At 39.3% G+C, this 21,337-nt stretch overlaps 2 protein-coding genes across 3 annotated transcripts in view; both read right to left on the reverse strand.

Annotated features, from left to right (window-relative positions):
* Nucleotides 1–21,337, reverse strand: part of tmem108 (transmembrane protein 108) — a 267,480-nt gene that overhangs the window by 222,006 nt on the left and 24,137 nt on the right. For both annotated transcript variants that reach the window (XM_062957328.1, XM_062957327.1), the window contains exon 2: nt 15,106–15,213. The gene's annotated coding sequence lies outside the window, so the exon portion shown is untranslated. The remainder of the gene's footprint in view (nt 1–15,105; nt 15,214–21,337) is intronic.
* The window catches only part of LOC100563610 (phospholipase A and acyltransferase 3), a 192,691-nt gene that overhangs the window by 17,197 nt on the left and 154,157 nt on the right, over nt 1–21,337 (reverse strand). The gene's annotated exons all lie outside the window — the stretch shown is intronic.

Genomic DNA, 21,337 nt, shown 5'->3' on the forward strand with positions numbered 1-21,337 from the left:
TTAGAGGGAAAGTAATGGCAAATCCCTTCTGAGAAAATTTTGCCAAGAAAACTCCATGATAGGATTTGTCTTAGGGTCATCGTTAATGGGGAATGACTTGAAGGCAAACAACATAAACTGATAATGTCAAGAAAACACATATTAAATTAGTCTTTAGTTTAATCACCTGTGAACTGACCAGGTTAAGCTTTAAGAGCTATCATATGGCTTGATTGTGGCATAAAGTTGAATACTTTGTCCCACAATTCATCATGCCACTGTCCTTTGGCCCCAGTCCCCTTCTGTATTATACAAATAGACTAATCTCTTGTCTAAACAAAGGCATTAATGAATAGAAATCTGATATTAAAAATCCAATGAGAGCAATTGCTGCTAATGCTGACCTATTTATAGCCTACTTTTTCCTCAGAGCTGGGACACAAGGAAACTTATAAAAATAAACAAGCCTGTAGCCAAAGGAGCAGTTTAGGGGTTCAAACCATCCCTGAAATTTTTCAGATTAAAAAAAACCTGGTTTACTCATGAATTTTAACTAGTTAACCAAATCCCCACTCCAAGTATATGAGAAGCAAAAATTAGAGTCCCTCCAAAACTACAAGCACTGTCTCAACCAAATTTTGATTATTACCTACCTTTCTACCAATTTACATTGCAATAGCTGCAATAGCTGCAATAGCTGACATAGTGGAAACGACCATCGTGGAAGCTGGCAAAATGTGGTAGCTAGCAGGCAAAGCCTAAGGTATGGGACGGGAAGGGACGGGATGGGGATTTGACCTGGATTGCATGTGAAAACTGAGGAAACTGTGGAAACTGAGGTGTCCACCATTGGTTCGTCTAATCCAAGCCCTGCCAAAGAAATCATGGAACAGGAGCAAAGAGAAGAAGCTGTGTCATTGTTAGACCTTGGACTTGTTAGACCTTAGACCACAGACCATGACTGTGTCTGATGAACAAGTGAAAGCTCAATTAATGGAAAATCCACAGACTCCATTGCCAGGATATGTATTTCCTGTGGATAAGAAGAGGCATCTAAGATTTCAACCCAAATGGTTCAGCAGATTTCCCTGGTTAGCCAACTCATTTCATATACAAGGTGCACTCTGTAAGTACGATGAGGTGTTTGGAGAAGTTGGGGCCACAGGTGGTCAACAGCAGCTTGGTGCATTGGTTGCTAAACCATTTGTGCGATGGAAAAATGCAATAGAGATCTTCAATAGACACTAAAAACAGTACCATCGGAACAACTTGTGCTTGGTTGAAAACTTTCTGCTAATTCACAGTGGAAAATGTTCTGATATAACCTGTCATCATGATAAAGGAAATAAAAAGAAAGCAGAAGAAAACAGAAAGAAACTTTTGCCAGTTGTGGAAACTATTGTCCTTTGTGGTAAAAAAGAACTGACTTAAAGAGGGAACAATGATTCAGGACCTGTTACCTGTGAGGGACCATTGCATAATGATGGTAATTTCAGGGCCTTGTTGAGATCTCCTGCCAGATCAGAAGACATTGACCTGAAAAGTCATTTGGGGGGAGGGAGAGTTTCAACCCCTCCCACATTTTTTTCAGGCTACGGGCCCGGAAATAAAGATCAAAATCATTTCAGTTCTTCCCTGGTACTAATATAAATGCTAGAATTTCTATATCAAATGGTGCTTAACAGCACCGCCTGAGGCTTTATCCCCTAAATGAAAGATGTGAACAATGAATACTTCTGTCATGGATCCATCCTTACCTAAAAAACAACCTAGTTAATGTATTGCTCTGATTTGGAAACTAAGATATTTCATTCTTAACAAAGTAACAAAATGGGAAGTTATTCATTTGTTGCCCAACAAATTCTAAAGAAATATTTTTGACATCTAGAAAAAAAGTTGAAAAAAGAAGCAAAGATAGAGAAACTCCTCTCCACTCAATTGTTAATACGAAATCAATACAGTGCCTGAGATCATCTGAACCATGTCCTTCTGAGATGAATATCATTTGATTTGGATGAATGATTTGGAGAAAATTCTTTTCCAAACCACTAAAATGGTAGAAAGGATTTCAATGCCTGCATTAGTACTGAATCAAAAATGTGTTCCCACTTTTATACCATGGCCAACAAGGTCCCTGGAATGATGTGAAGTCATTTTGTAAAATCATTTAAAAAGGGTTGTTATGGGAAAACATGGCTGCCCACTGTGCTATTTCTGTTCTGTTGCCACTTGTATAAGCAAACTAATCAACTTTAAAAACATAATGTTAACACAGAAAAAGAAACAATGCCGCAATTTGTCCTTTTCCATTAATGGGTGCAATTTCACTACTACTGGAAAAGGAATATTAAATTATTCAAATGCTAGTTCATGCTGTGATTTGTGCCACTGTTTCATTTACAATGTCAATCACCTTTCCAAATAGTCCTGAAAACCCTTGAGGTTTATTCGGAAATTTCCCACTAAGCTTTGAAGGTTGTGTTGAGTATGAGAAGATAAATAATGGTTCATCTGTGGTGAGATTACCAATAGTAGGGATGAAGAGACGATGGTGTTCTTATGTTACCAAGTAAATTGATTTCTGCTGTTGGAAAGGACAACAAAGATGGGACCATTCTGGCTTCCCTGGGTAGGGAGTTCCAGAGTTGAGGGGCAACCACTGAAAAGGTCGTCGCTCGCATCCTCACCAACTGTGCTTGCAATGATGGTGGGATTGAGTAAAGGCCCGGACAAGTACAGGGCAATGCAATCAACCAAATAACCTGGACCTGAGCTAGGTCAGCTTATTAGTGGGTCAATGTAAGTTTTGTATCCTAACTGTTATCGAAAAAGGAACCATCTCCTTCCATCGCCATTCATCAGAGGTGAGAATTTAGTCCATCATGGAAAAACCAAAAAGATGTACTGAACCACCTAACTGTCTCTACCATGGCATCACTTCATGCCTTTATGAAAGCCTGTGTGGGAAAATAACCATAGTGGCCAAGGGCAGTTGGCCTTTGCGGTGGCAGTACTGCTTTCCCCTCTCCATGGAATGGCCTTCAACTTATTAATGGACCACATCAAAATCCATAATTTTGGCCCCCAAATCTGCCCTTGACTTATAAACAAGTATATATCCTTAACTAAACCCAACCACTATTAATATTAACAACTAATAAAAGGGTTTTTTTTCCAGCATGGCTTTGGGATGCGAGATACAGATTATCTTATTTATAAATTTTAACTCTTCATTCATCACAATACCACTTACTATACTTTTAACACAACTAGTGTCTTCCTTTCTGGAAACTGGGAGGTGTGTTGCTATTGCCTGTAGTCACTGAGGCACAGGACTGCATATGGACTGGTTGCTTACCTGTAATCATGTTTCTTCGAGTGGTACTCTGTGAATTCACACTGGTGGAGATAACTGCGCTTGCGCTGGCTCCATAGAAACTCTAACAAGCTGAATCTTTCAAATTTTGGTGGTAACCCTGCCTCCTACCCGCAGGGCATAAAAGGCAGCCCTGGGTGCTCGCTCCCCAGTTCCTATGCCACAAAGGCAATGAGAAAGGGAGAGGTTTGCTAGAGGGGAGGATGGGCGGGTTTGTGTGAATTCACAGAGTACCACTGGAAGAAACATGGTTACAGGTAAGCAACCGGTCCTTTTTCTTCGTGTACTCTGTGAATGCACACTAGTGAAGACTAGCAAGCTAAAGTGCAGGCTGGTGGGACAGAGCAAACCCAACAACGAGTTGAATATCCAAACACATCATTTATTCAGGCACAGATCAAGATAATAACAGTGCAAATAAAGAGGCCCATGTCAGTGGCCAAGTGCAAGGTATATATGCAATCAAAGGTAGGCTCAGGAGTACCATGACCACCCAGTACAGCTGAGGAGGTAGTGCATTTTAACATATAAAAGTGCCTCAGTAGTGAAGGGTGAAATCTGCAACAGGCGGGGAAGGAGGCAGGGGATATCATAGATGGATGAACATGAGGTCACAACTCCAAAAGGGGGAACAAAGTTTCTGTACCCGTTTTTTTTTTTTTTTTAGAATGAATAATAAATACAGTATCCAACACTTATCCAACACTCGCTTATCCAACGTTCTGGATTATCCAACACATTTTTGTAGTCAATGTTTTCAATATATCGTGATATTTTGGTGCTAAATTTGTAAATACAGTAATTACTACATAGCATTACTGCGTATTGAACTACTTTTTCTGCCAAATTTGTTGTCTAACATGATGTTTTGGTGCTTCATTTGTAAAATCATAACCTAATTTGATGTTTAATAGGCTTTTCCTTAATGCCTCCTTATTATCCAACATATTCGCTTATCCAACATTCTGCCGGCCCGTTTATGTTGGATAAGTGAGACTCTACTGTATGTTAGAACGAATTGAACTCGGAGTCTGACCTTTTCTTTAGAAAGAAAGAAAAGGAGATAATGTCATCAAGCAAGGCAGGAGGAGAGGACCGATTTGCCAAAAGCAGAGTCTCTATGGGCCCTGGAGTCTATCCTGTAATGTGAAACAAAGGTCAGGGGAGTTGACCATACGGCTGCCTTGCAGATGGAGGGATCCAGAGGGATCCCCTGAGGAATGCTGTAGATGCTGCCAAGGCCCTTGTAGACCTTGGTCAGACCGAGGGGGGAGGAGGGCGGTGAGCGAGCTGGTAAGAAAGCTCTATTGCTTGTGCAATCCAGTGGGAAATCTTTGGGATGAAATTAGGTTTCCCATCTTATCTGGGGCATAGGAAACAAAGAGTCTGGGAATCTTTCTGGTGCCCCGAGTCCTGTCCCTGTAAAATAGAAGGGTTCTCCTAACATGGAGGTGGTGCAGTCTTTTTTCCAAAGGGGACGATGGGTTTTGAAAAAAGGCAGGGAGGACGATGTCCTGGTTTACATGGAAGGCGGAGACCACCTTAGGCAGGAAGGGGATGTCTATTCTGAGGACCGCCTGATCGTGGTGGAAACGGAGGTAGGCTCATCAACCCTGAGAGCTGCCAATTCCGATGGCCTATGGGCTGAGATGATAGCAACAAGGAAGGCGATTTTCCAAGAAAGAAAATGAAGGTCAGCCAACGCCAGAGGTTAGAATGGAGGAGCTCATGGCTCCATTCCGGAGTCGGGGGCTGGATGGGCAGATGAAGGTTGGTGTATCCATTTAGAAATGTTTTAATTAGGTGGCGGGATAAAAGGGAGGGATGGACTTATTGCTGGAATGCCCAGGATAATGCAACCAGGTAAGACTTTATGGAGGCCAAGGATAGTTCTTGTTCAGCCAAGGTAAGTAAGTAAGAAGTTGAGGACTGTCGTTACCGAGGGCGGGAAGGTAGTGACATTTTGGGACCAAAGGAAGGTACGGAACCGAGCAATTTTGTAGGCATAAGCCCTTGTTGTGGAGGGTTTATGGGCCACCCGAAGGATTTTTTGTAGGTTAGGGTAGAAAGTGGTCACATCAATATGCTCCATGCTGAGAGATGGAGAAGACCCCTCCTGTCTGGTGAGGAGGTGAGGTAGGAGCAGTAGGGGCTGATAGTTCCCTGAGGACATTTGGAGGAGAGCCTGGTACCATGGCTGGTGGGGCCAGGCAGTGGCTATGAGGAGTGCCGACACCGAGGCTAGTTGTAATTTCTCCAGCATCTTTGGTATCCAGGGAATTGGACAGAACATGTAGATGTGTTCTGCCAACCAATCAAGGAGGAAGGCATCTCCTAAGCATCTGGGGGCTGCTTCTGGGGATACTCTTGCTCCGTACCAAGGTAGCTGAGCATTCTGAGAGGACGCAAAAAGGTCACCGAGCTCGAAGTCGAAGAAGGCCCGATGTTGCCCAACCGGGTTGACATCGTAGCGGTGGTTACCATGCAGGGAGGCCTTGAGGGTTTGGAAGTTTTCGAAGTCTTTGAGGCTCTCGAGGACATCAAGCTGGCCTTTTGTGGAGCTGAGGTGGAAGGCATGGGTTCAGGTGCGAGAGATCTTTGGTAGAGGAGCACTTTAAGGCGTGCCACTGTTTTTTCTGGCTTGGGCCGTAAGAGCCAAGCAATGACAGCAAGACCCTACTACATGGCCTTTGCCCAGGCAGAGGAGGCATTTGGCATGGCCGTCCAAGTCTGGGATTTTGGCTGCACACCCGGTGCATCTCTTGAAATGCATGGTCGACATCAGGAAGGTTCTGAAGCGAGCTTTGCGGCAGAAAAAAAGGAACTGGGGAGCGAGCACCCAGGGCTGCCATTTATGCCCTGCAGGGAGGGGGCAAGGTTACTGCCAACATTTGAAAGATTCAGCTTGGAAGAGTTTCCGTTGGAGCCTGTGCAGGTGCAGTTATCTCCACTAGTGTGCATTCACAGAGTACATGAAGAATATATATATATATATATATATATATATATATATATATAGTTTTAAAGTTCCCCATTTTACACAGATTTAGTTGCTTTAAAGTTCCGCTTCATCACCAGTTTCATCATGTCAGTTTCCAATTATAAAGAATTTTCTTTTGTTTTTTTTTTTAAAAGTCAAGCTAAAAATAACTGCAGAGTTAATCTCAGTCACCTTGTAGTGTTCACTTCTTTCATTTTGTCCCTTTGCTTTCCCAATAGAAACAGAAGTCTAGTCTGAACAGAGTTCTCATGTAATATCTCCAAACCTCTCTTTGTAATTATTTGAATAAAGACTATTTTCCTTAGAAACAATGGCCTAAATTCAATTGCTAGTTATCATCTTAAGAAATTAATTGCATCAAAGGGATTTACATAAGTGCGGCGGTTACAATTCAGCAATTGATTCAACGAGTATTGGGACTAATAACTGAATTTAGGTCAAAGAGGTGCATCACCTTTAATCCATTTTTATGAAAAGTGTTTAATTAAGCTGTTTTATTCCTGGCTGGCAATTCCAAGTTGGATTCAGATAGAATTAACTTACTATAATCAGTGAGATTTAAGTAACCCATTATTTACTTGTCGCCTTGATTTCGCCTTGTTGTAAGTTTTTAAATTGTTTTATTTGATATCTTAATTGGGTTTTAATTGGGATATGATGTTTTAATTGATTATGTGTTCTATGTATTTGTATGCATTTTATATGTTGTACGCCGCTTTGAATCCCACCCACGGGAGAAAAGCAGGATAGAAATGCATAAATAATAATAATAATAATTATTATTATTATTATTGACACAACGACGTTGTACGACACAGCAAACAAGATAGACATGCTGGATTTCGTTTCACAAAACCACAAGTCGAACACTTCCCAAGTGTCTAGGACTGTGTGATGTATTTTCGGATGATGCGTGCAGATCCCAGCAGGATGGCCTTTTGCAGTTGGCAGATCATAATTTTGTCAATGTCTATTGTTTCCAAATGCCGGCTGAGATCTTTTGGCACGACACCCAGTGCGCCCATCACCACCGGGACCACCTGCACTGGTTTCTGCCAGAGTCTTTGAAGTTCAATCTTGAGGTCCTGATAGTGGCTGAGTTTTTCCTGTTGTTTTTCATCAATGCGACTGTCATCTGGGATGGCAACATCAATGATCCAAACCTTGTTCTTTTCCACAACTGTGATGTCTGGTGTGTTGTGTTCCGGAACTTTGTCAGTCTGGATTCAGAAGTCCCACAGTATCTTTGCGTGTTCATTTTCCACGACCTTTGCTGGTTTGTGATCCCACCAGTTCTTTGCTGTTGGCAGGTGGTACTTGAGGCATTATTATTATTATTATTATTATTATTATTATTATTATTATTATTATTATTATTATTATTATTATTATTGGAATCCTACTGAATATTTCCCAAGTAGATAAATAATCAGGTGTGTTTTTTTAAAAAAAATCAAACCATGAAAATTACTATTATATTGTCACTGTCAAGGATGGGGAGAGATGCTTGTGGGATTTTCTGCCAGAGGAACAAATTAATTTAGTTGGCTTCACGTATTCTGTGCCTTGAAATGAGTGCTTGGTGAATAATATTTGTTGCTTTATCTTAGACAGCAAAATGCCTTGGTCTGGCTTGGTCAGAAACCATGATGGTGCCAACATTTCTAAATGCGAATACAACCCATCATTTCATGTATGCAGGGCCCATTCTTACAAGAATAATGATTGAGAGAGAAACCATGAAAGGAAGATAGGATAAGGAAATGCATTCTTTCCCCACAAGGGAGGATCTACAAGCAAGTAGGATGCATACGGAAAATTAACTTTGTCTTAAATAATTATCCTGAATGTAATACGGTAGTCTGTAATTTCAATAATAGCCTTGTATTTCCAACAGCAACATGTTGATAGAGTCAGTTAAAGCTGTACTTATCTACCGTATTTACCTCTGGCTTTGGAATCTCAGAAAATAATACATCATAGACTTAGTCAAATGATGCAATAAAAGCATGGTTAAAAGATGATGAGATATTTGTAGAATCATCTCTAAAAAGTAGACCTTGTTTAAGCATATTAAACTGCCCCATTAAAGAGGAATGAGGCAGATTTATATTCTTTTAAAATAACTTCTGTACTTCATAGATTGTAGGAAATATAATTTGTTTTGTCGCAATACATCAGTGTTACAATTTTGGAAACAACAATGTATTCCCATTTTAAAAATTAAATCTGGATGAAGACTTTCTAGATCTATTAATCAACAATTAACTTATGAACCATAGGAGGTATACCCTAAAATGATTTGATGCAAACTCTTTATTTGCATTTTTTTCCTGAAAATGTTAACCTTTGTTAATGGTTTATTCATTTTTGCTTTTTCACTCCTAATCTGGATTACTTGATTGTGCTGCTAAATATAGTTTATTACAATCTACTTGCTTTAAAACATTTATGAACTGCTGCTAAGATATCATAACTAGGTAATATAAAAAGGACAACATTCTTTGTTAAGGAATGTCTCCTTTGAAGCTCAAAAGACTACCAAAATAGACTGGTTGACTGGTGTTAAATAAAAAAAAGCTTCCCTAACCGTTTCACTTATAAATTGTATCTTTTCATATCCATTGGAATGTGTATTGTAAATTTATTTGATGTAAATGGAAGTTGCTTTGTAAAAAGGTCTGAATCATTTGTTAAAGAAAACTATTCCCCAGTCATGTACAAAAAACTTATTTTAAGTACAAAACACTGTGCCCTTTTCTTTTATTTCCTTAATAAAAAGAGCTTTCTTAAAATTACAGTGTGATGACCTGGATACTGAAAAATGCTCAAAGGATTCCTGAACAGGAAGACCTCTCTGCCACTGTCAATGAATTTCCATCTTCAAACAGAACCCGGCTCTGCAAAAAGAAAAAAATGAATGGGGAGGTTTCTTTGCAAGGTCTGTCCTACCATTAAGCATAATGAGGCAACTTTATCTGCTGGTAGATGCTATGGAACAGCAGTGATAATCCCCCACCTGCTCCTCGCCATTCCTAGCCTGAACACCCTGGCCATTCCTGTCTGTCACTTCTGCTAACCATGCAGCTTTCTCTACATCCTCAAAAACATCCTGCTGCCTCCAGACGCAATTGTGAACGCTACCTTACTGGACATGTTGAACTACAAGTCCAGTCAGTTTTGATACATGAAATGGAGGGGGGGGGGGGTTACTTCTTCTCATTAGCCTCTTGAATTGGTCCTGCTGTTGTGGGAGAGGATCTGTGTATTAAAGTATTTGTATTACATTAGTTTGTTGGATAAGAGCAAAAGACTATCAATATATTCTATGTTTAAATCAAACTCAAGTATGACTCAAAGGCAAGTTGTAGGGTCAAAATGATGGATTTTGATATGACCCATGGATAAGTCAAGGTTTCTTATTGAGAAATGAACCTTGACTTATTCACAGATCATATCAACCTTAATTCTCTTAAGTTAAGGTAGCATACTCACAATGACCCATGAATAAGTTGATCCCATTTTCTTGGACTGATTTTTACTACAATTTCTAGACTTATATATGAATATATAAGGTAGTGTTGGGGTGCAGTGTCTCTATCCAATCAGACACTAGAAGCAAGGTTTATTTGGCCAAATCACCCTGTTCGGTGAATGAGGGGAAAACTGCCACACCAAAAATGAGATGCGAATGAAATTTATAGTCATAACTTTGAGCATGCATACAAGCTATTTTCTCCACTTATGCGTCATCCCTATCTCTTCCTTTATTTTATTTTCTTAGTGGCAACTGTTACCAGTGTCTGCTTTAATTTTGATTCTCTCTTCTTGCATTCCCCCCTTCCTGCTTGTTACTAGGCAAAAACCTTTTGAACTTTCACCTTGTCTAAGCTCTCTGCTTTAGTTAGTAAAGGTCCTCTTAGTTCTAGCTGGTATTTTCCAAACTAGTGTCCCTTCCTTTTGCCTTACTAAAATACTAGCCCTGCTTGAGCTCATTGAACTCTGAATTCTGAAAATGATATCCTAATGACTCTACTACTTAAGAGGCCAAAGAAGGAAATCAAAAGGCCATGAAGAAGGGTCTATGAACTGGATAACAAATGCATAGAAAACTTTGGTATTTCCTCACTACTGTGAGATATAGTACTTATTTCAGATCTCAATGTGTAAGTGTAAATTAGCATATGTGAATGTTTATGTAAATTAGAATCCTCTTTTGTACTCTTCCTATTGATGATTTTTTTTTCTTTTCAAAAATATATAAATGGTTTCCCTACAATTAGATGGTAAGCTTATGGGCAAGGATCTGCTTTTCATTTTTTACTAGTAAAATGTCATGTATAGTATATTAATAAAATATAATAATGATAATAGTAAGTGCAGCTGTTCTAAAATCCAACATGGGTTGCAATTTTAATGTGTTCTTTCTCTTTAACAGCTCAGGAAAAAGAACTGCTCTTGTTATGGCAGTTTTATCTCCAAATTATCCAGAAAAATGAAATGTTTTAATACATTGAAAAATGGTGATATTGTTGAATAACTAAAACTCAAATAATTGACTGTAATATCTATAGAACAGTATTTCTCAGAGAATAAACTGGACAATCAAGCAGTTCTTTCATATATTATTTACCACCTAAGAAAGATATAAATATCTCATTGTGCCCATCGGTACGTCTGGCTTTGTCAAGAACATTTAGTTCCCTATCGGTCCAACAAAATAGCTGAGCGCAGAAGTCAACCATATCTGAGACTGAAAACCAGCAGGACATATTATTGGTCACATCACGGTAACTGTATGTTAACTAGCTTACAGCCTGCATTTTCATTTTGCAATTACTGTAATTTTTATGAATTAAATAGACATTACTTGCAAGTAATATGTCATGGGATGGCAGATTCAACAACAAAAGAGTGCAGGTCTGTAGTTTTCCCAGGTCAACCTTTACGCAAAATGAGGCAAGTGTCTAAGAAAACAGATTTATCTTTAAAAGATAACAAGCAGTTAATTGATTGCTTCATATATTAATATTTAATTTTTATTGCTAGGGATGGAGAAAGATGCTTGAATTTTTTCCAGAGTTGGGAAAAAACCTTTCTTTGAACTGTAATTCTCATAAAAGGTAATTTTTCTAGGGTTTTCTGCCTGAGGTGACAAAGTAACTTGCTTTGGAGACATGCCATTTGCATTCTGCCTCTGACAGCAAAACATCTTGTATCAGCCACATTCCTAGGAAGAAAACCTGCATTTGTCTTCCAGACCCAACATGAAAGTCAGTAATAAAGCAGTTCAGAAAGAACAATTCCCAGGTAAGGAGCAAGCAGTGACCCACAGGTCATCCTCATCCAAAAACCTTTTCATTTAATTCTGAAGTCTCTGATCTTTCACTCTACTGCCTTTTCTTTGATCAGTTTCTGAACATAATCAGCCCTTTGAGGTCAAGATGCTTCGTATTAGTGATAGCGACAGAAGAGTTAAAACACAAAACATTTCATGTCATATAAGCTTTGTTGCTACATCTTTATGGTAACATCTGCTTTGGGAATGTTCTAAGTTCTGAAACTAAACCCTTCATGATTTGTCTCATGAAGAATTAATTACTTTTTCTAAGATATCCTTATGCAGCAGGAGGGAGAGTAGTCATACACATGTGGAAAAACTTGCTATCTCAGTCGTTTCACTTCAGGCATGGCTTATAAAAGTATTCTGCAAGAAAAGGGACCAAACGTACCACTGGGGATGGAGGGGCGGGTGGCAAAAGGTAAGGAAATCACTGGCTGTCACAGTTAAAGAAGATAGATTATGGGGAGAATCTATCCAGTAACATCTCATGAGGCCTTTTTAATAAGCAAATGCAAGACATATACGTGGAAAAATTACACACTAAGGAACACATTCTGTATCTAACTGGTCTTTTGAGTAATGTGCATTCTGTAAACACATACTGGTACTGCTATAAATGCCCTGGCCAATGGTCATAGAATAGCTGGAGCTTTATGAAACTGCCCTTTAATGAGGAGACACATCTGTTTGGGATAGATGAAATATTTATTTGCCCACCCACTGTCAGAAAAAGACGATGTAAGCAAGACCTGTGAGTGGACACATTAGGATCTTTAAAAAAAAAAAGGGGGGGAGGGACACAGAACTGAAATCTGAAGGGAAGATATGACTGCCTCCAAAAATCTGACATGAAGCATCGGATTTGTTATTGGTAAGCATGTTATTTTGATAATTTTCATGACAGCTTGAAAAAGATTCCCACAGCTAAAATGGCTCACTCTGATCTCAACTTATACTCAACTTGTATTTGTGCAAAATTAGCCCAGAAATTACAAATCCATTTAAATTTCTGATAGTGTTGTCAGGCTTTCAAAACAGCATAGGTGAAATTGTCACTGAAGGTTTACAATCAGGAAGTAGCTGTTAAGTTTGTATTATAATAAATATTAAATTATTGACTTCTATCTTTAAGAAGAGTTTGCACCCCAAAACAGAGGAGCTAGACAGTTATTTTGTTCTATATACAAAGGAATGTTACCCAGCACCTAATCTCCGAGGGTGTCTTCAAAATGAAATCAACATCTACTTAGCATTACTACTGGAATGTATCATCTCTTTGGAAAACAGAGAACAGCGTTGTTCTCTTTTTGCAATTATTCAGTTGCATAGCTACACTCTTTGTCTATGACAACTGACAAGATTAACACAAATAATGAGCTATTCCTGAAGTTCATGATCTACAGTAAATTTTGGCGGATGGGAGATACAAATATGACAAGAGGAAGGATTAAGAAAGACTGAAAATGGGTATGTAGTGTATACGTAGATTCAAGTCTTCTGTTGACTTAGGGCTATCCAATGAAATTTCGTAAGACAGGAATATTTGGTAGCAGTTTTGCCAGTTACTTCCTCAGAAACATAGCCTACAGCATCCAGTATATATGACCAAGTGTAATTATCTGCACTAGCAATACAATTCTAAAACTAGAGTAAGCATCAGTGAAATTCATGGGATCATCATAAGTTGACAGGTGGTTTGAAGGCATCAGTGAACACAATGGGATTTACTTGCTTTGTTCATGCTTTCCCCCACAGCTGCATTGAGGACCAAAGGTTGAATCCAAAAGCTTTATAGCACAGAAGAAGGCCATGAGGGCAAATCAGGCCTGGTCAAAGAGATTTTGCTGCCTGAGACTATTTGGAGTAACAGAAATATGCATTCTATGATGAACAGCCTTCACACATCGACCAATAAACAACACTCCAAACTGAATTCGACATTCCTAACACAACACATAAAAAGACTTTTTTAACCCCAAACGAAAACCAACGTTACCTCACACATTTTTTCCACAATCACTCTTCAAAATTCTAAAGTGGCTGCATAAAACACATTTGAGATAGGAAATGAAATAACAACTACTTTCAACTGCACAATGTCATCTATTCCGCAGTGAACTGAATTTAAAACACAACCATTTGGCTGGAGTGCATGCCAGCTTGAGGAAAATGCAAGCAGTGTACTTACTTCAAGACTCTCAGCAAATTGTCCAAAATCAATGGATAATTCTGAAGAGATGCTGGTGAAAGCATTTTATATTTATTCCTGCAACATTTCTTTATTATTGTCTCCATCGTGCTACCCATAGTATAAAGAGTAAATGCTTTATCTACGCTTTGTGAACTATATATCTTTCTTCAAATGCATCCTGGTTTTTATAAGTCCAGGAATACTGGAGCATGTTTAAACCAATGAGAGATATATAGTGCCATTCCATGATTTGATGGCAGCTGGATACAGACACCATTATGGGCCCTCCTAACCTAAGACAGAAAGAATATGCCAACTGCAAATTCTCTCACATGGTCCTTAACCTTCTTGAGTGAAGAAGAAAAAAGGACAACAGTATTAAGATGGACCTTTGCAAGTTTAAGTGCCCTGGTAAACACCCAGACCAAACAATTATTGAAGCAGAGCCTGGAGCAGTGACATAGCGCACGAGAGTTGATTAGGTTACTTGATGAAATCCCTTCCTTTCCATTTGCTAACATGGCTTTTGGTCTTTGTGTATGTATGTGCTCATCAACTATATCCTGGTGGCAACAGTACACCAGGTACTTTAGCTGGAAGTAACAGCTTCCTGGTAAACAACCAACAGCACTAAGTCCTAATCAAATAATATGGAGAACAAGGATAAAACTGAAAATCATGCATAGTGAGCAATTTAATTCCCGACTACTTCAGATTTAAACCCAGATAGGGTGAATTTTTTTAAGGTCATAATGCTTACATGACCAGCCTTCAAAGACTGCATTTCCAAGTCAAGGCATACAAGTTCTAAAAACTAGTTGCAAGGTTAATCTCCCAGACAGGAGAAAGCAACGGCCAGATTCATTTTCCCACTAGACCAATTTGAGAACCCAGTGACAGGAAGTGGATTTGTACTTCAACCAAACCTGACCCCATGAAACAAGTCTGTCAGTAGTTTCCACCACACCATTTGCTTACTGATATTTGGCTTCTAGATTTACAACTAATTAGAACCAATCCACAACTCTAAGGATCACATTCACCCCAGGAACTTCAGCAGGTCCCAACATATTGAAAACATATTGAAAAGACTGCCAAAAACATTTACATTGAAACATTGTTTACTGCATCCAAATTTCTATTCAAAATATAAGAATCCATTGTATTTCCATACTTCACGTGCAAGAAGTATAAAATGATGAGCCTAAACATACCTTGTAGTGAGGTGTATGGAAGCTCTCAGTCACATCTTCATTCTTATAATCCATTGGTTCTATTCTGTCTCATTTAATGCTGGTTTAAAATATACTTGGTATTACCACCTGAAAAGTTAAAAGAATGCCTATTTATATCACAATAGTTGAGTACACTACATGAATACACTGAATAATCTTTCCATAAGGCTCCATTCCATCATCCTCCACTCTTCATCCATTTGAAATGGTGAGACAGTAATATTGTTCTAACTGGAAAATTCATATTGTTTTTCCCCAGTAAGACTCAGGTCTCTTCCACACAGCTGTACAAAATCCACATTGAACTGGATAATATGGCAGTGTGGACTCAGATAATCCAGTTCAAAGATGATATTATCTGCCTCAATATTCTGGGTTATACAGCTATGTGGAAGGGCCCTCAATGAAACAGTGTCATTTTATACAAAAATATTTAGGTAACAGAACAACTTTTGAAATCACTTTCATCCTATTTCTCTGAAACTTATACATTAATGAAAAGTTCAGGACAAGCGCACTACTATCATTTGAGCCAATCAATTTTTCTTGACTTTACAGTGATTTCATCTATGGAATAATTCCATTTGGGTTTTCAAACTCTGTCTTGTCACAGTGTTCAACCCCAAAATAATGGTTTTTGAAAGACTCACATTAAAAACAAACTAAATTCATAATCTAATGATCTGCAGGTAACTTCTTTAGCAACTGACTCTGATTTATTGTCTTATTTAAAACAATACATTTATCATTTGAATAAGCACTGCAACAATAATAAATACTGTAAAGCAACCATGGAATAAGATATCAAACAGCAGATGGACTAAGAGGACAAAACATCTGTTAAAATCATAGCGATTAAAATTATTACAAAAAATGAGCAACCATTTATGGTCCAAAGCCTTTCTAACATGGAAGATTTTGACTATGAAAGCCCATTAGAGTTGGCTTGACAAACCTCTCTCTGGAGAGATGTATATTTATTTTCAATTGCTGCAGCTATTGAAAAGGTCCTCCCACCAGTCCCAATTAGACAAGCTTCTGGGAATGTTGGAACACACAGGAGACCTTCTGCCAACTATTTCAGCAAGCAAGCAAGATCTAGTGATAAAAGTTAATCCTTTAAATATCCTGTTCCTCAAACCATAAAGGGGTTTTAATGGTCATCACCAGTATTTTATTTGAACCAGAAAACAAACGGAAAGCAATGAAAATGGGTTATTTTCGTTGTGTGTCTTCAGGTAACTTTCAGCTTATGGTTACCTTACAGCAAACTTATCACAGGGTTCTCTCAGCATGATTTTTCAGAAGGAAGTTGTCATAATCTCTTCTGAGGCTGTGAGGGCATGATTTGCCCAAAATCATCAAATAGGTTTATATGTCTACGATCTGAACCTTTGTCTTTCAGAGTCCATGTCCAACACTCAAACCACTGCATCATGCTAGCTCTCAACAAAGGGCTATGAGGGGAAATAACCAAATATTCATGAAATTGACCCTGTAATTAAAGGAAAAACTGTCACTCACAATTTCATCATTGAATCGATTGTTCAGCACACATTTATCTGGGAACATTTCCACTCAATTCAGCAAGTTTTACGTCTGGGTCAGACATGCAGAGATTGCACTCTTAATTTTTTACCTTTGATTCCAACCCACCTCCCAAAAAGACCGAATGGAGCCACTTTTACTATGTTTGTATTTACTTTTAGGGGAGCCATTTCAGAGCAATAAAAGGATGGTGGCCTGTCCTTCAGTCTGGTAGGAAAGAAAAGGAATGTTAATACTTAGCTGCCAGTACAAGGGGCCATCTACAATTTATAATTTTTCAATAGTAAAAATGAGAATTTGGGCTGTTGATTTATGTTTTGTGGAAAACTGGAGGAATATGGTGGACTCACAGTGTGACCATTTCAGTGGTATAGGGCAAAGTAAGATATACAGTAGAGTCTCGCTAATCCCACATAAATGGGCCGACAGAGCATTGGATAAACGAAAATGTTGGATAAAAAGGAGGGAATAAGGAAAATGTCAAATTACGTTATGATTTTATAAATTAAACACCAAAACATCATGTTTTACAACAAATCGACAGAAAAAACAGTTCAATAGACTGTAACGTTATGTAGTAATTACTGTATTTACAAATTTAGCATCAAAACATTGCAATGTATTGAAAACATTGATTACAAAAACATTGATTACTAAAAGGAAAACTGTGTTGGATAATACAGAACGCTGGATAAGCGAAAGCTGGATAAGCGAGACTCTACTGTATTAAGAGAATATAGGTACATATATGATCATGGTAGAAAAATGCAAAAGTGGACATTTGTTGTTCCTCAGAACTATATGTCTGTCACGACAACCATGGATCTGTCCCAAGTGCTATCTGGCTCTTATCATGTTGCTGGGTAGGGTACACTCTGGACTTTGTTTCCTGCACTGGATGGTATTAGTAAACTGGAAGTGGAAGGACTTTATATAGTCATGTTGTCATGGAGAACCCACACCTGATCAGGTTTAGACTCACTGAAACTAACAGCCTGTGCAATGTTAAGATTGCCCAAGGAAGCTTACGGATTTGAATGGATTCCTGTTGGCTCTTGAGAATTTCCTCTTGCGTTAGCAGGCAATTTAGTCAGTTTAGCCTCTACAACCACGAATCACCCCTGAATGAAGTTTTTGTCACTTGAAAGAGTGGGGCATAGCGTTTTAATCAATTAGTACTATATGTTTTTCCCAGTACATACAGCCCCTAGCTTCAATCATACACAAAATGGTGACCTCACAACACAAAGTTTAATGAGATATTCTCCAATTAGCAGAAGTTTTTAATATTTGTTTCTGGTTCAAAATAGTTAATAAAACTTGATAACTCATTAAATGCTATGTATTCGTTTGTGTAGGAGCCCCCACTGGTGCAGTGGGTTAAACCACTGAGCTGCTGAACTTGCTGACCGAAAGGTCGGCGATTTGAATCTGGGGAGCGGAGTGAGCTCCCACTGTTAGCCCAGCTTCTGCCAACCTAGTAGTTCGAAAACATGAAAATGTGAGATCAATAGGTACTGTTCCGGCGGGAAGGTGACAGTGCTCCATACACTCATGCCGGCCACATGATCTTGGAGGTGTCGACGGACAACGGCGGCTCTTCAGCTTAGAAATGGAGATGAGCACCACCCCGAGGATGTCAAGGGTAAACCTTTGTCTTTAATATTTTGTGTAACTGTAAAATGTTGCCATTGTGAAATATACTGTTTGAAACTGGGTCCATCATTTTGAAATACCCTGGTTAATTGCATTAACCATGAGGTAACTACACCATCTTTCATCTTGGCCACATCTGAAGTTCTCAGGATTGGGGTTAGTTATTATATCTGCCTAAACCATTGTCAAAACCTAAACAGTTAGTCTGCACAGAATGACTCCTGAGCTAAGCTGCAGGAAACTTTTGCAATTATGATATGTAACAAACCCAGGATTTTTTTTCTAATTTGCATTCTGCTTTTATAAGGTATACCACAAAATGGAACACATCGTTAGATCAGTTGAACAATATGCATGGGAGACAGGGGAAGAAAAGACTAACCTCAAAGAGGTTAAATAAGAGGAAAAGATTTTCTGAAACCATCTGGAGCCATATGTTTTCCTAGTGGCTCAGCAAGATTAATTATTTTGAGGAGGCACATATTTATTTAAAATATTGAGATCAATCAAAAGAAAACAAAATATGAAATTCTTTCAATCCAAACTCATCAAAACACCAGATGACATCATGGAATACAATATTTTGTTTCAGGTTATTCAATATTATGAGTTTTCCTAACTGTAATATACAAACTGGGCATTCAGGGGATATTAAATGTCAGTGTGGTGCATAATATTTAACAACTATTTTGGTGTTGAAGGGGAAATAATAAGAATGCCAATTTCTTGAAAGAAGACAGTCTAGTACAGGCAATCTCCAAGTTACGAACTAAGTAAGTTCTTTAGGTTTGTTCTTAAGTTGCATTCATTTGTAAATCAGAATAGGTACATTTTTAAGTGTAACTCCAGCCATATACATATACATATAAGCTTTGGATAACTTAGGGAAGGGTTAACACCCCTATGGTGTTTGTTCTGCTGTCTGTGTTCCCTGTTCAGAAGATTTCACCTCATTTTCTATCCCTGTGATAATTGGGTTATGAAAAAATTGGCTTGTTGTGGAAACAAGGATTGGTGATACAGCTTCCCCATGATAATTCTTTTAGGAGTGAATTTCCCTTCCTAGGGGTAAATTTCTCTCACTTCCTCTTGTTTCCCCCCGTTTGTAACTATGAGTTGTTTGTAAGTCGGCTGTTTGTAACTCCGGGACTGCCTTATGTTGTGGTTCACATAGACGAAGATGAGGGAATTGGGATTCACAGCCTGGAGGGTCTGGGAGAGCAGTGGATGGTTCTTTCACTGAGAGAAATGAGAGGATTTTAGATCAAGATTCTGTCTGTGAGACAGGGCTTGAAAGTGAAACTGTTTCGGAGTTCAGCAGACAGGGAGAGACAGTGAATGGTGGGGATGGCTTTTCACTTACAAGTAGCTTAGCAACTCCTGATAAAGGCCTAGAAGGCTGAGATAGGTCACCTAAGAGCAGGAGTCACCTAGGTTTTTTCAGTATGTAAGCAAGCCTAGGGGCGTGCACCCCACCTCGAAATTATGCCCGCCCCCCCCCCCCCAACTTATTGGCAGCGGCAGCGACCATTGGGTCGCTTGCCACGGAACAAGGAAGTACTTGGTATTCTCGCGAGATTTTGTGAGATTTCTGTGAGAACTCGCGAGATTTCTGCGAGATCTTGCGAGAATACCAAGTACTTCCTTGTTCCGCGGCAAGCGACCCAATGGTCACCACTGCTGCCATTGCCGCCGCTTCGGGTGCACCCAGCAAGAGCTGTGCCTGAAGCGGCGGCTTCATGGGCCTCCATTAAGAACCGGCCCTGCCTAAGAGAGAAGGTGTGTTTGACAGGGGTACCAGGCTTGTTTTGAGGGAGGAAAACATTCAGCTCAGGAAATCCAAAAGGCTCCATGAGAAGGAAGCTCAGAGGAAATCATACAAGTCAGAAATTCGAGGTCAAAGAAATGCATTCATGTTTTGTAGTCCTTAAATGAGAGAGTGTTTCTTTGAGGCTTCAGATCAGGCAACGCTGCTAGGTAGACAGGATCTCTAGTCCTGTTTTCCAGCTCATGTTTTAGCCGAAGTTTGTGGTTTTTCTGGATTCATGTTCATGTTTTGATTCCATTTTCCCTGGATTCATGCTTATGCTATGACTCCTGTTTTCCTGTACCTTTTGGATTATTTGACTTATTGCCTTTGAAGTGTTTACTCCTCACCAGTTTGATTGAGCTTTTTACTTAGGGACTACCTTTTCTGATTACCTGTTGGATTTTGCCTTTCTTATTCATTTTGGTGATTTTTCCCTTTTATATGTACTTTTTCAATAAACTGATTTATTATTGCTTTGGAGTCTTGGTTGATGCTAAGGGCAAGGTGAACTCTGGCTGAAGTACAACACTGTATGGTTTGTGATTTGAGGACATGGGAGACAATGGGCAAATCTACACTAAAAACTTAGCACTGAATCGGCTCCATGGTGGCTAAATGATGTGCAGAGCTGATCCAGGCTAACACAGGCCAAAGTTGCTTAATTCAGCCTTGAACCACATTAATGAAAGTTGCAGGTTGTTCCAAATTCCAAGATGGAACTAGCAACTGTTTATAAGGGTGGCCCGGGGACATGGGATTGCATTCACCATCCCCTCCCGTTCTCTACATCCTAGTAGTCAGTGGGTGTGACATGGATCCTGCTGATCTCTCATCACCTGGAGTGATGCCCACTGGAGCAATGAGGCACTTGGAGAAGAGGGAGAGCATGAGTCCTCCTCACCTTCTCCTCATTGCTCCAGCATCCCAATGTACATCACTCCAGACGATGTGTGTGGCACAACCTATATTGTACCCACTAACCTCTGTGACAAAAACAGGAGAGAACCGTAAGGGTGGCCCCAATATAAGTGTTCAGGATTCTCCATTCAGACAAGGAAACCCAGTGGATCATCTTGGGCAAGTTACAGCCTCTCAGCCTCAGAATTAGGCAATGGCAAATCCCATCTGAACAAATCGTTCCATGACAGGTTCATCTTAGAGTCACCATAATTTAAGAATCACTTGAGGGCACACAAA

The sequence above is a fragment of the Anolis carolinensis genome, chromosome 6 (genome assembly GCF_035594765.1).
Source record: "Anolis carolinensis isolate JA03-04 chromosome 6, rAnoCar3.1.pri, whole genome shotgun sequence".
Classification (NCBI taxonomy): Eukaryota; Metazoa; Chordata; class Lepidosauria; order Squamata; family Dactyloidae; genus Anolis; species Anolis carolinensis.